This window comes from Ceratotherium simum, chromosome 17 (assembly GCF_057802395.1).
Source record: "Ceratotherium simum simum isolate JZ-2026a chromosome 17, ASM5780239v1, whole genome shotgun sequence".
NCBI lineage: Eukaryota > Metazoa > Chordata > Mammalia > Perissodactyla > Rhinocerotidae > Ceratotherium > Ceratotherium simum.
Window position 1 is genome coordinate 7,881,937 of NC_141916.1, and position 12,856 is coordinate 7,894,792.

At 38.4% G+C, this 12,856-nt stretch overlaps 1 protein-coding gene across 4 annotated transcripts in view; it reads left to right on the forward strand.

The window, feature by feature from the left end:
- TAFA2 (TAFA chemokine like family member 2) overlaps window positions 1-12,856 on the forward strand; it is a 410,445-nt gene that overhangs the window by 135,367 nt on the left and 262,222 nt on the right. The gene's annotated exons all lie outside the window — the stretch shown is intronic.

A 12,856-nucleotide genomic window follows, 5' to 3' on the forward strand; every position in this document is an offset into this window, starting at 1 on the left:
CATTTGTGTCTGGATGGCCAGAGGGCATGCTCTCAGGCATTTCCTTTGCCCTTCAGTTGTGGTAACAGTAAAAGCACTTTATAATTCTCTTTCCCAAAGAATGGGCTGCCTCAAAGGTACAAGGAGTAGGTGGCTCTGGGACTCTTTGCTGTACCCCCAAATGAGCCAGCACCGTGCAATTGCTCTAGCCAACGTTAGTCTGGTTTTACACTGTGAATCTACACATTTTCTGAGGGTAATTCAAGCTTAACTCAATTATTCATATTTGATATTCAGGTGGCAGCTTGAAGTTTTTCAGAGCCACTTTCTCTTACAGGCAACTGGTAACGACGTTCCCTGGCAGCACCGTGTCCGTTCTGTCAGCATAGTCTCCATTGTAACCTCTACTTAGACACATCCTAGCATTCCAGGGAATCCAGAACTATATTATTCTTGAAGGCCAGGAGACTAAAGAGGGACTAATAGGTTATTATCTATTTATTTTTTAAAAAATCTTACTTAGGTAGTAAAATGACAATTCATTTACATTTGTGGCTATGTGTACCTCAAGGAAAGAAATGAATTTATTAATTATCTGGTTAAATTAAATTTTTCTGTTTGACAGGTATTTATAAAATATGCCAACTAACACTTTGGATAAATAAGTTGGAAAATCTACATTGGACATTGAATTAATGAAACTTAACCATGTTCTGTGATCAAATAAACCCAGCACCTAATCAAATTTATTCTTCATTATTTCTTATTGTTTCCTTTGTTGAGCTGAATATTTGTAGTAGTAACAAATTTATATTATTTATATAGGGCTTTGTCATTTATAAAATAATGTCACCTACACCATCTAATTTAATCATCATGATGATCCTGGGACCTAAGTTGAGCTGATATAATAAGGGAAAATTGAGGTTTAGAGAGGTTATGACTTGCCAAATATCATACAACCTATCAATGGAGGATCTAAAATCCAGGTGTTCTGACACCTGGCCTTCTGTTTTTCCTTTTTTCCTCCCTCCCTCTATCCCTTCCTTATTTCTATCTTATAGATCTTGCTACCACTGAGATGCTAAATAGCGATCAGAATTGATCAAGATCTCCTGCCGAAAAAATGTGCATCACCTATTAATAAATCAGCACATTTCTTGATGCTACAGTTCCTGACCTAACTATTATTATTACTGTTTTACTTTCCTAATTTTAAGATGATGTTAGTTTTATTACATGCATTTTCTTTGTATATTAGCCTACGGAATAAAAAATAAAAGTATAATTAAAAATTCTTGAGATTTTGCAAATAATATGTTGATGTATTAACATCCTCTAATGAACAGAACAGTAATCTATTAAATAACCATTAGACCAAGACAAATCCCTCAACCTACATGGTGTTAGTTATTGATGTATTGATTCTGACCAGTGTTTTTGCTGATTAAGGCACAGGCAATGAGAATGAAGTAGGCCAAATAACAATTATGGTAACAATATTTACTCAAATCTGTATGATATTCTATACTTTCTTAAATATTTTTCATTTACATAAGTATCTTTTTATATTGGATATGTTTGCTTTGTGTAGACAGTCAAAATAAGGGCTTTTTTAGCTTCATTTAAAAATATTTTTATCAGTTAGGTAACAATACATCAAAATTCAGAAGGAACATGCTTAAATGTTAAAATCGGCCTTTTTTTCTTTAACACTCTCAGTGATTTATAACCCATACTAAATTAGGTTCTGCATATCTTTTTGTGTAGTCGGTTGAGATAGGAGATTGCAGATGTTTTAGCCTTTTTAGTATCTTTTTTCCTTTAATCTTTGTTTCTGATCAGTGAGCCGCGAGCTTCCTAATTGGATAGCAATAAATCAGCACAGGAACTGACTTATCTGGACTCATTTTCTAGCTCTGATATACAACAAACATGGGAGCAGGTTGAATTTTTGGGGGTCAAATATTAATGGAAAGCGACTTTAATCTTTTGGGTCCACTCTTAGTTTTTAAAGAGTGAATTACAGAAGTATTGCTTTCTGAATCCATCATTATGTCTATGGGCTACTTTGGCCTTTGTATCCCTGCCTATCTGGGCCCCTCATTTCTGTAGCTAGTTTTCGTCCTTTCCAGTTCCACCATTCACCTTGTTTTCCCTCAGATTGTCTTTGGATCACAGTTCTTATTCTTAAGTTCTCTGCTGGCTCACAGATCCCTCGCTCTGGTCTTTCTAACCACAGGCAGTTCGTATTCTTTGCTGTCTTTTGTTGACTCTCTGCGTGCAGTACTGGTTTGGGAAGCCTCCTTGCTGTTTGCTATAGATGTGTTGTGAAAGATGAGGTTTCTCTCATACTGTTCTGGTAGCCATTGTAATTTGATTGATTTTGGAAAGGGGAAAGGAAAAAAGAAAAATATCATGTTAGCTTCTTCCACATATAGTAGTTCTCAATTTTTATAAACAGGAACATTTAAAATAGCCCTAGGTTAATATCTGACACCTCAGCCTTAGGCTGATGTTTTCTGATAGAAGACATGGCAAAAGTTTGTAGACTATAATTTCAAAAGCATCACATCTTTACCTATAAATATTTTGTTGTTTTTGAATGTTTTATTTTTGGCTGAAATTTTCAGAATCCACATAACTTTGCTTTGAGGGATAAGCAGAGTTGTTTTAATGGTAGCATCTCTCTGGGGAGTACACCATGTGCATTGTATGATGAAATCTAAATTGTCTCTTACAAGTTATTCCTAGGAGAGCATGAACCTTTTTTTTTGTTACTTGGTCAGATTCCAACCAAAAGCATATAGTATTTGATGAATAACTAACACAGATAATTAATAGATTAGGAGAATGTGCGAGCCCAAGCATGAACAGAGAAGTTGGGAAGGAGGTTATCAACGTAAGAAACATTGAAAATGAACAGGGCAATTGGAGCATGAAAGAAATCCATTTAATTTGTGGGAACTTGTGTTTCCTTAGAATTATCTTCTCATTTCTTACTCTGTACAATTTAGGCTGTGGCCACATTAAGTAAGGAGTGTCTGTGCCTCAGATGTCTGCCAGATGGGCTAGTTAAAGTTTATCCATAAAAAAACCCACGGCTGTATTGGATGAAGGGTTCAGTCTGTTCTTCCCTCTAAAAGGAGTGTTGTCTCTGGTACTCAGGGCCTTAAAATTTCAGACACGGTGATTTTCAAAGGGCTCAAGGAACACAGATGGAGACCATTTTCTGCCAAATGTGAGAGATGCAGACATCAGCCTGACCATCCTAGGTCTTGTTCTGTTTGCACAGGGCTTGAAAGTTTGAAGGAGGTTGCTTGCCTTCTCTTTCCATTTTACCTGGGAGAGATTTTAAGCCCAGCTGTTCGACCAGCATTTGGATAGTGGTACCTCGAAGGAATGAAAGATAAAGATAAGAGGCTTCGGTTCTCATGGACCTTTCCAAAACCAGTTGGCCCCTAAGATGTTTGGCACATGGAATAATGTCTGCTAGAGACTGTTGATTCACCAGCAGCTGGGAAACAGACAGTGGAGCCAGATAAACGGAGGATGAGTCTGACCTGAAAATCACCGGCCACCTCCATGTTTATTAACGGTCTGTTGGCCTGTGCCATGACGATGCCTGCCTAGTGTAAGCCAGAATCCAGGCTATTCAGGCTTTCTCCACTCATGGGAAATGCACACGATTGGCCTTGTTTTATCCCCAGAATCTCTTGCCCTTTGCTACCTTTTGGTGGTCCCTTTCCCAGGCGCAGATTCCTGGTAGCCTCAAGATCCATTTGCTCTCACGACTTTATCTATAAATATACAGCTTTTGTTACTCTAAGTTATATAAAATGATAGCAGCTTTAAAGTGTTAAAATTCCCAGATTATTGCCAGTTATATTAGTATTAACAACTTAAACTAAAATGCTTTGGTGAATTCAAATAACAGGAAATACATGAAGAGAGGGGGAGATTTTTGGAATCTGAGTTTTCCTGGTACCTCAAAAAAAGAAAAGAGAAAACTACAGTTCCCTAATACCCACTGCCTGCTCTCTTTCACAGAAGGAAGACATGTCACTTTAGGATCAGACTGTTAGTGGATCCTCAAGTACTTCTGTATCTGAAAGCATGCGTTTCCAAGACGAAAAAGGTTTGGAAATTGTGTAGAATAGTTACAAGTCTCTTGAGTAATTAATAGAAGATTTTTGAATTGAAGAGGATTATATTTGCTTTAGAATGTTAGAACAAGTGCCACTTGTTACTTTTTACTGCTTTCCTTTGTTTATTTGTGATAATCACTTTGTTTAAAGTGATTATCATAATTGTTAAAACAGCATTCAATCCGATGGCAGCAAAGCTTTTATAAATCTTAATAAAATGCCCCTGCATGTGGTTTTAACCAATATATAGGGATTTATGGATTTAATATTGGATGGAACTGTCACATAATATGCAAGATGACATAGCTCTTTCCTTTGAAGAACTTAGACTGCTTGCAAGGTACCTAATACGTGACATAGTTCCAAAATTATTTGGAGCAAAACAAAACACTAACAAGTAAAATTTAAGGATACATGTAATTAATTCTTGAGATTCAATTACCCTAATAATTTTAATTAAGTTCAAATATTATCCTTCTGAAATAAGGATTCCTATTTTAGGAGTGAGAAGCATACTACTTATAGGTAGGATATTTCTTACTTCTGCCTTCATCATTTGTGACTGACATCTCTATCTCCTTTTCTTTTTTTGAGGATTTAATTTTTATCCTGTAAAATCAGTGAGATGAGTGGAAATTATGAAGCTTTGATGAGGAAGACCCTAAAGAAGGGGAGGGAAGACAAGGTGCTGACAGCTCTGCATTTGGGCGGATCCAAGAAGTGGTCACCATCATAGCTTGTGCTCAGGATTGGGCTGGTTATAGCACAATTAACCTTGTCAGGATAGAGTATATTTAGGCTACTCCACTGGAATGGGACAGGTATTGAGATGATTTATGTGGTTCAATACAGTTGATGAGATGCAGAGCCCATTATTAAAAGGGATAGCAACAAACAAAATATAGGCTAATCATGGAGATATAAATGTTTTGATAGGTAAGATAAAGTAATATAATGCAAGTACTTAAGAGTCCAGGCAGACATGTAGGCTGGTAGGACCAGAGAAGCCATTCAGCTACTTGCAAGTTTTCAGCCCCTACACTAGAATTCATGGCAAGACTCTATTCCAGCAGAGAGACTGGCCAGATGAAGACAAAGTCTCAATTCTGGAGATTATGCATGTTACTGAAAGAAAGACTTGAGTGCAGAAACTGGAACTAAATCCAGCTGATGAGAATTGGGATACAAGCACCTGAATGGGACTGGCAGCCAAGGAGACTTATGCTGATTCTTTTTGACCCTAAGGTTTGGGCTAGTGCTGTTCATAGTGTTCCTCCCCAAGATCAGGATTGGCGTAAACGCCAGGGGACAGTGGAGCCTTCAGTGCTTTTGTGGGAAGAAGAGAGCTTGGGGGCAGATAGGACACCCCATGAAGGAATCCCCTCTGTCCTAGGAATTCCCTTCAAATCTGGAACAGATGCCACAATGGAGGCAGCCCTCTTAGAGACTTTCCATCATGATCATTATTTAAAATAGAGTTACATAAGGTATTAAGACTACATGGATAAATTAAATGCCTCTGGACATCCTTTATAGCTCTGTGATTTCAAAAATAAACATTTAATAATAGAAAGAATGCTGTATAATTTGCTCTTCTGGATTCTTGGATTTTAAGCAATATTGGAATCTTCTTTCCGAACTTAAAGATGAATGAAAAATTGCCTTAAGATGAAGTAGGGTAGTCTTTGAAAAAAACTCTTCTAGATCCTGTGAGAAATCTTTATTAAACCACAAGGCTTTATTTAATGCTCAGTGTGGTAAGAAAACATGATGTTATTAAAAATACTTAAATTTTATATTGTAATGTACCATAGGATTTGTGTCTCATGCTGATTTTCCACTCTTTAGCAAGGAGAAGGATAAGCAGGTATACACATGATTCTGATACTAACCTCCAAATTCTACCTTGAGATTTCCTAACCACATAGCCAGTTAAAGTTGTTCACCTGACCAGAAAGACCATTTTACTAATACACACTGGTGGGAAATATATTTTATTGTGGCTGCAATAAACTAATTACTTCTATATGAATGGTTTCTTCAGCTGCTTTATGCATAAAGTCTCTCAGATAAGAGAAGTATAACTATTTCTCTGAAGTTAGGAATCTATAGTTTCATAAATCTACTCTCAGTACCTATCTCATTTTAATAATTATTTCGTGGAGCTCAGCAGTCCATATGGAGGCCAGTCATGGTGTAGTGGAAAGAACATGAGTTCTAGTGACAACAGACATGAGTTTGAAAGTCTTTTTTTTTACCTCTTACCAGCTCTCTGATCTTGGATGATTTGCTTAACGTTTCTATGTTCCTGACATGTGAAAGGTGGATAGGACACCTCCCTCAGAGGGTTGTTTTCAGTATTAAATAAGGAAACAGTTAACATAATGCCCACACATTTTATAATTTTACTTAAAGTTGAATTCTTTCTCAGCTTCAGTTTCCTATTCAAACAGTGGAGACAATGCCTACCTCATCAGATAGTTCTGAGAACCAATGATAAAAACATTTTGACTAGTGAGGTTCTATAGATTGTAAGTGTTCATTATTATTCTTTCCTGCTAACAACTGATGTCTCAAAAATGTTTTGAGATTTCCTAATCACAAGGCCAGTTAAAGTTGTTCCCCTAACCAGAAAGGTCATTTTAAAGGGAAAACAATTGTTTAGGTAATTTTTGTGAAATTCTTACATGTCTTTTTTTAGTCTAAATTCAATTCGACCTCTTTCCCCTCTAACCATGACCTCTTAGCCTCCTTTGCTGGCCCTTCCTTTTGTTCCTGTAAATATTGGTGTGTTAGTTTCCTAGGGCTGCTGTAAAAAAGTACCAAAAACTAGGTGGTTTAAAACAACAGAAATTTATTGTTATTTGCTAGAAGTCTGGAATCAAGATGTCTGCACAGCCATGCTCTCTCTGAAGGCTCTAGAGGAGAATCCTTCCTTGCCTTTTCTAGCTTCCAGCAATCCTTGGTGTTCCTTTGCCTGTAGTTGCTTCATTCCAGTCACATGGCCATCTTCTCCCTGTGTGTCTTTACATCATTTTCCCTTGGTGCGTGTCTGGCTCTGTGTCCAAATTTCTCTTTTTTATAAGGACACCATATCAGATTAGGGCCCATCCTAATGATCTCATTTTACCTTGATCACCTCTGTAAAGACTCTATTTCCAAATAAAGTCACATTCTGAGTTACTGGGGGTTAGGACTTGAAAATGCCTTTTTTTGGGGGAGGGGTACAGCCTAACCCAAACATGTAGTAGTCCCACCGTTTCTGACTTCAGCCTCTTTTCCGTGCTCTCTTTCTCTGTGAGTTATCGTTATCTCATGACTTGAATGACAGCTGTGGTATAATGAGATGAACATGGTCTTTGGAGTCAGGCTGTCTTAGCTTGGATTCTGGCTATTTCACTTCCTAGTGAGTTTAGCAATCTAAACATCATAGTTACAGGGATCTGTTGAGTGGCATTCTCCTCTTCAAGATCCTTCTTGGGGAAATGCAGGGCCCCGAGTGGGATAATACAGGCCAAATCCCCCAGTGTGTTTGCTGTCAACCTGCTCAGTTTACCAGGTTGCTATGAACACCCAGAAACAACCCTGACGTGTAAAAGGAATCAGAAAAAAAACCCCTTGGAAGAATGTCACTCAAAGTGTGGTCCACAAACCTGCATCACTTGCATCACCTGGGAAATTTTTGGAAATGCAAACACTTGGACCCCACCTCATTCCACTGACTCAGAATCTCCCGGGGTGGCGGTCAGCTATCTGTAAGTTCTCCACGTGATTCTTATGCACTTTGCAGGTTGAGAAGTACTGAATTTGATTGGGTGTGCACAGGACACTGTGGGTATCGGCCGTTGTGACGATGGTGGGATTTATGGGTTGATTGCAGGAGTCCTGGATCTCAGGACTGTTTAAGCAACCCGTGGTGGGGCCAGCCCTCCCCTTTAACTTCCCCTTCCTTGAGTTCTTAGCAGCACTTCTAGGCCTACTAATGGCAAAGATGGCATTGATATTGAAGCAAAGTAACATTAATTTCATCTGAGTGATTTTTAAAAGTTCTATTCTAAGCTCCATTTGGCAACTGATCTCTCCCAGCATTGCTTAATGCCCTGCTCTCAACCATCACGTTTCTGCTTTACAACTGCTTGTCCAGAGTAAGAATCCAGGGAAAGATGTTTCTTTCCTTTTTTTAAGGAAATCTGTTATGCACATCAGCATCCTATTATCCTCTCCAAGGGGATATGCGCAACATAAATTATAGTAATTCATTACAAACGAAGAACCTATTCCAGTGCCCTTACTCAGCGATTTTCATGGAGTGCTCTGTAATTGGGAAAACATTTGTCATTTTTGGACAGATTCAGAATAAATAAAATAGAGAACTAGCGAAAGGTGCATAAAGTTTAACATACCAAATGAATTTGTGTCATTGCAATCCAATGCACCCACTGCGTTTTGTACCTGCATATTCATAATTCTGGTTCTGCATTTCTTGTTCTGCATTTGAGCTACTGATGTCTCAAATCAGATGTGGGATTTAGAATTTCCTTTGTGGGTCATGTGGGGCAAGGACAGAAACTGTTACACTGTTTTTGAAAAGACACAGACACCTTCTGAGGCAGATGTTGCAAAGGAGTAAGGCGATGAGCAGTCAGGTCAGCAAAGGGGGTGCGTGCGAGATGGCGGGTGAGGGCGTGGGAGTAATCTCATTTCTTCCTGGGAGCTTTATGACTATTGTGTAACATGGTTTACTTTCATTTCTTGTAATAATTGAGACTTAAAATCAGCTCATGGTAGAAAAGATACGGGTGAGAGGAACATGCATTTCCTTTCTGGGAACCTGATATATTTACTTTCTTGCACATCGTTTCCAAGTGATAAAATGAAAGTCCTGGCATTTCATTTTTTCCTCTTCCTTTGTGTATGCCTAGGAGTTTTTATTATATACAAATGAAATGAGAAAACTAATTAAAGTAGATATTCCTGTATGTAGATATGTATGTGTTTATTTGTTTATCTAAAATTTTTTGAGCATATGCTGTATAACTGGATCTGGGGTACAAAGGTGATTAAGACATTTTGTTTCCTCCAAAGAGATTTTAGTCTAGTAGTGGAGACTGTCAAATCATCTGGGGTAAAATAATATATGTCGTCAATTATATTTATCCCTGACCAATTAATAATGAATTGTATGAACATTATTAATTATTGCTCTAGTCTATAAAGTAGTTATTCTTGAATTTTGGTGTTCATCAGAATTTGGTGTGTAGGTTCTCTTGGGGATTTTGTTAAAAGTACGGATGGTCTGGGGCTGGCCCGGTGGTGCAGCAGTTAAGTTTGCACATTCTGCTTTGGTGGCCCGGAGCTCACTGATTTGGATGCTGGGCGTGGACCTCCTCACTGCTCATCAAGCCATGCTGAGGCAGTGTCCCACATAAAGCAACTAGAAGGATGTACAACCATGACATGCCACTATCTACTGGGGCTTTGGGGAGAAAAAAGGAAAAAAGGAGGAAGATTGGCAACAGATGTTAGCTCAGAGCCAATCTTCCTCAAAAAAAAAAAAAAAAAGAAAGATTAAAAGTATGGACGGTCTGCCCCTATCTCTGGTTACTCTTATTTCATAAGTCTGTAGTGGGGCCCAGGCATATGTATTTGTAAAGGGCTGTGCAGATAATTCTGATGTCTACCGAAGCTCATGAACCTCTGCTGCAAGTGCTCAGAAACAGGCGTGAGACACGTTATTTACTTGTGGCATGAGTGGATTAAGAATCATATGCTTTCATAAAAATCAGGAATTTGCCTGGAACTTTGAGACAGAACTCAAGTGAGAGCAATTTAACGACAGCTTTGGCTGTTAGAGGCTTAACCTGGCTCATGGGTCAGAGGGATTCTGTTGGTAGTGTTTTTCCGTTCCAGCATGCTTGAGGACATTGACTCTTGCTTCTTGGCTATTGGTTTGAGTGAAACTCATCCTGCACAGATGGGCCATGGTTTGTGAGGACAGAGGGAGAAGGAACAGCAGGTTCACTGGCAGAGCCCACACGTGGGAAAGAGCGAGAGAGAAAAAGACAAAGGCTGGAGGTAGAGGCAACTCAACAAAATTCACATGCACCTGGTCATTATAGAAAATGCTCCCTTCTCTTATGTTTCTTAATAAGGGTGTACATAGCAAGTCTTTGAGAAGCTCGTCCAGATTTACCTTATTAATAAATAATATTTATCTTTAGATAATATAATAAATACCTTCCAAGCATTCATTAAAATAAAAATAACTAACAATGCCACAGAATTGAAATAAAAAGAAACCTCCATGACAAATTATATGCTTTTCCTAAACAGCAGAGGGAAGTGAGTTAACAAGGATGGAAACGGTTGACTGACTTTCTGTTCTAACCGATAAAAGTCTTAAGTTAGTACAGCCGTGAGACTTCTAAAGAAAGCAATTACTGCTTCTCGTGGCACAGCGTCTTCACTTTCAGTATTTGATATTTGCTTTGGTTTTGATATTTGACTTTTTTAGTTTTGTGCTAAAAATATGTATAAACATATACTCAAAAGAGCATAAAATATCATGGCTACATATTCTATATTTTTATAATCTCCATCTACAATTTATTCTCCGTACTATTTTTAAGTCCCACCCCCCCTCCCCAATATGCATGTTGGAATTCCAACAATTCATCAACAAACACTCTGTAGAGCATTACTGCCAGGCTGCGTGGTGAACACGGTCTCCTGAAGTCTAAATGATCCGGATAAAGGAGTGGACAATGGGGAGGGACACTACTAGTGGCCTTGTTCCCACTTCCAGTGAGGCACTTGACCTAATTCAGAGCATCTCGGGGGTGGTTGACCTGCTGACTCCCACCTCTTTTCTGCAGGCTTGGAGAGCTTTCATTTATTTCTCTGGCAGCTATAGGATTTCACTCCTTTAATTAATTTCCTCTTGCCCTCTCCAGATTGTTTGAAAAATCACTCATTTGCTTAAAGTATTCAGTGTTTTCTCATTGTTTTTAGGATAAAGGCCCAACTTATTAACATCACCTATAAGGCCCTGTGGCAGTGGTTCTTAATTGGGGGCCATTTTGTCTCCAAGGGGACATTTAGCAAAGTCTGGAGACATTTTTGGTTTTCATAGGGGCTGGGGAGGGAAGGTGCTACTGGTATCTGATGTGTAGAGGCCAGAGATATTGCTAAACATCCTACAATGCGCAGGACAGGTCCCTACAACAAATAATTATTGACCCCAAATGTCAGTAGCACTGAGGTTCAGAAACCTTGCCCTGTGACGTCTGGCCCCTGCCTGCCTCACCAGCCTCATCTCGGGTTCCTCCTCTTGCTCTCTCTATTCCAGACACATTGGCTTCCTTTCGGTTCTTTGCATGGCCTCCGTTGCTTTTTTTATTTTTAGGGACTTTGTATTTGTGGCTCTCTGAACATGGACACTCTTCCCACTTCTTTCATTTGCCTGGTAGGAATTAACTCTGAATCCGTCAGAGCTCAGCTCATAGCATTTCTCAGAGAAGACTTCCATCCCTCTCCCACTAGGTTAGATCCCTTATGCTCTTAGAGCACCACTTATTCCTGTGCCTCGGACCTTATTAATGTTCTAATTGAATAATTTATTTTGTAATTGGTTGTTCACATTTTACCTCCCCCATTAGAATCTGATCTTCAGGAGGGCAAGGCCTATTCACTTCTGTATCCCCAGTGCCTAGCAGAGTGCTTTACACTTGGTAGTCACTCAACAGACATCTCTTGAATGAATGAGTCATCAAATAAGATAATGACCCTGATTTATAAAATAATGGCCATGATTTATAAAAAATTAGACCGATTGCTATTTTTGACATATTAACTGAAGGTGACCTCTCTCTTCTAAATCTATAAAGCACTTTTATTTAAACCAATATCTGGTATTAATCATACATGATTTTGTATAGTAGTTGTAGGCAAAGTAGAGTGTGTTATGTTGTGGCTTTTGGATGTGGTTGTTTTGATACGAGAAGTGCAAAGTCACTCTCTTTTTTATCACCATCCCTTGCTCTCTTTATTCTTTCACTCCAATTATAGCTGACTTTCAATTTCTACTTTATTTTTGCATTGTTTGCCTTTTAAAAAATTAATGAATGTTAATTTTATATTCAAAAAGATGATTAAAATTTTAAAATTCTATTGGAACTGGACTGGATTCTAAGATTATATCATCCAGTTCCCCAAACTATAGTTTTATAGGAGTTTAATAATATTATCACATGCATACTATTGACTATGAGGAAATTTGTGAGAAATTTAATTGAAGATTAACTATGCAATTTGGAGTTGAGACTAAGGGATCGTATTGTGATCCAAACATCCTGCTTGGCTCACTGTCTAATATATACTCAGTCAAATATAGTTAGCCTAATTAGGCAGCCTACACAAAGCAGAGGTGTTCATCCTCTAGGTTTTTCCAATGGAAAACAGACTGAATATCCTTATTAAATTGATTAATCTATTTATTACCTGAAACAAATTTGAACATTACAGCTAAAGAGAGTAATAAGAAAATTTGAGTTACAGACCATTATATATGGATAAATTCATAGAGAATGAGCTGACTCTGGCCTTTGCTGATGTAGGCAAGTCTAGTAAACATTTGACTCCCATTTATGTGGAGTCAAATTTGCCTGCCGGGTAATGCCAGCCTGTCGCTACTCAGGTTGTGGGGTTGGCAAAGGGGCTTGGGCTCAGAG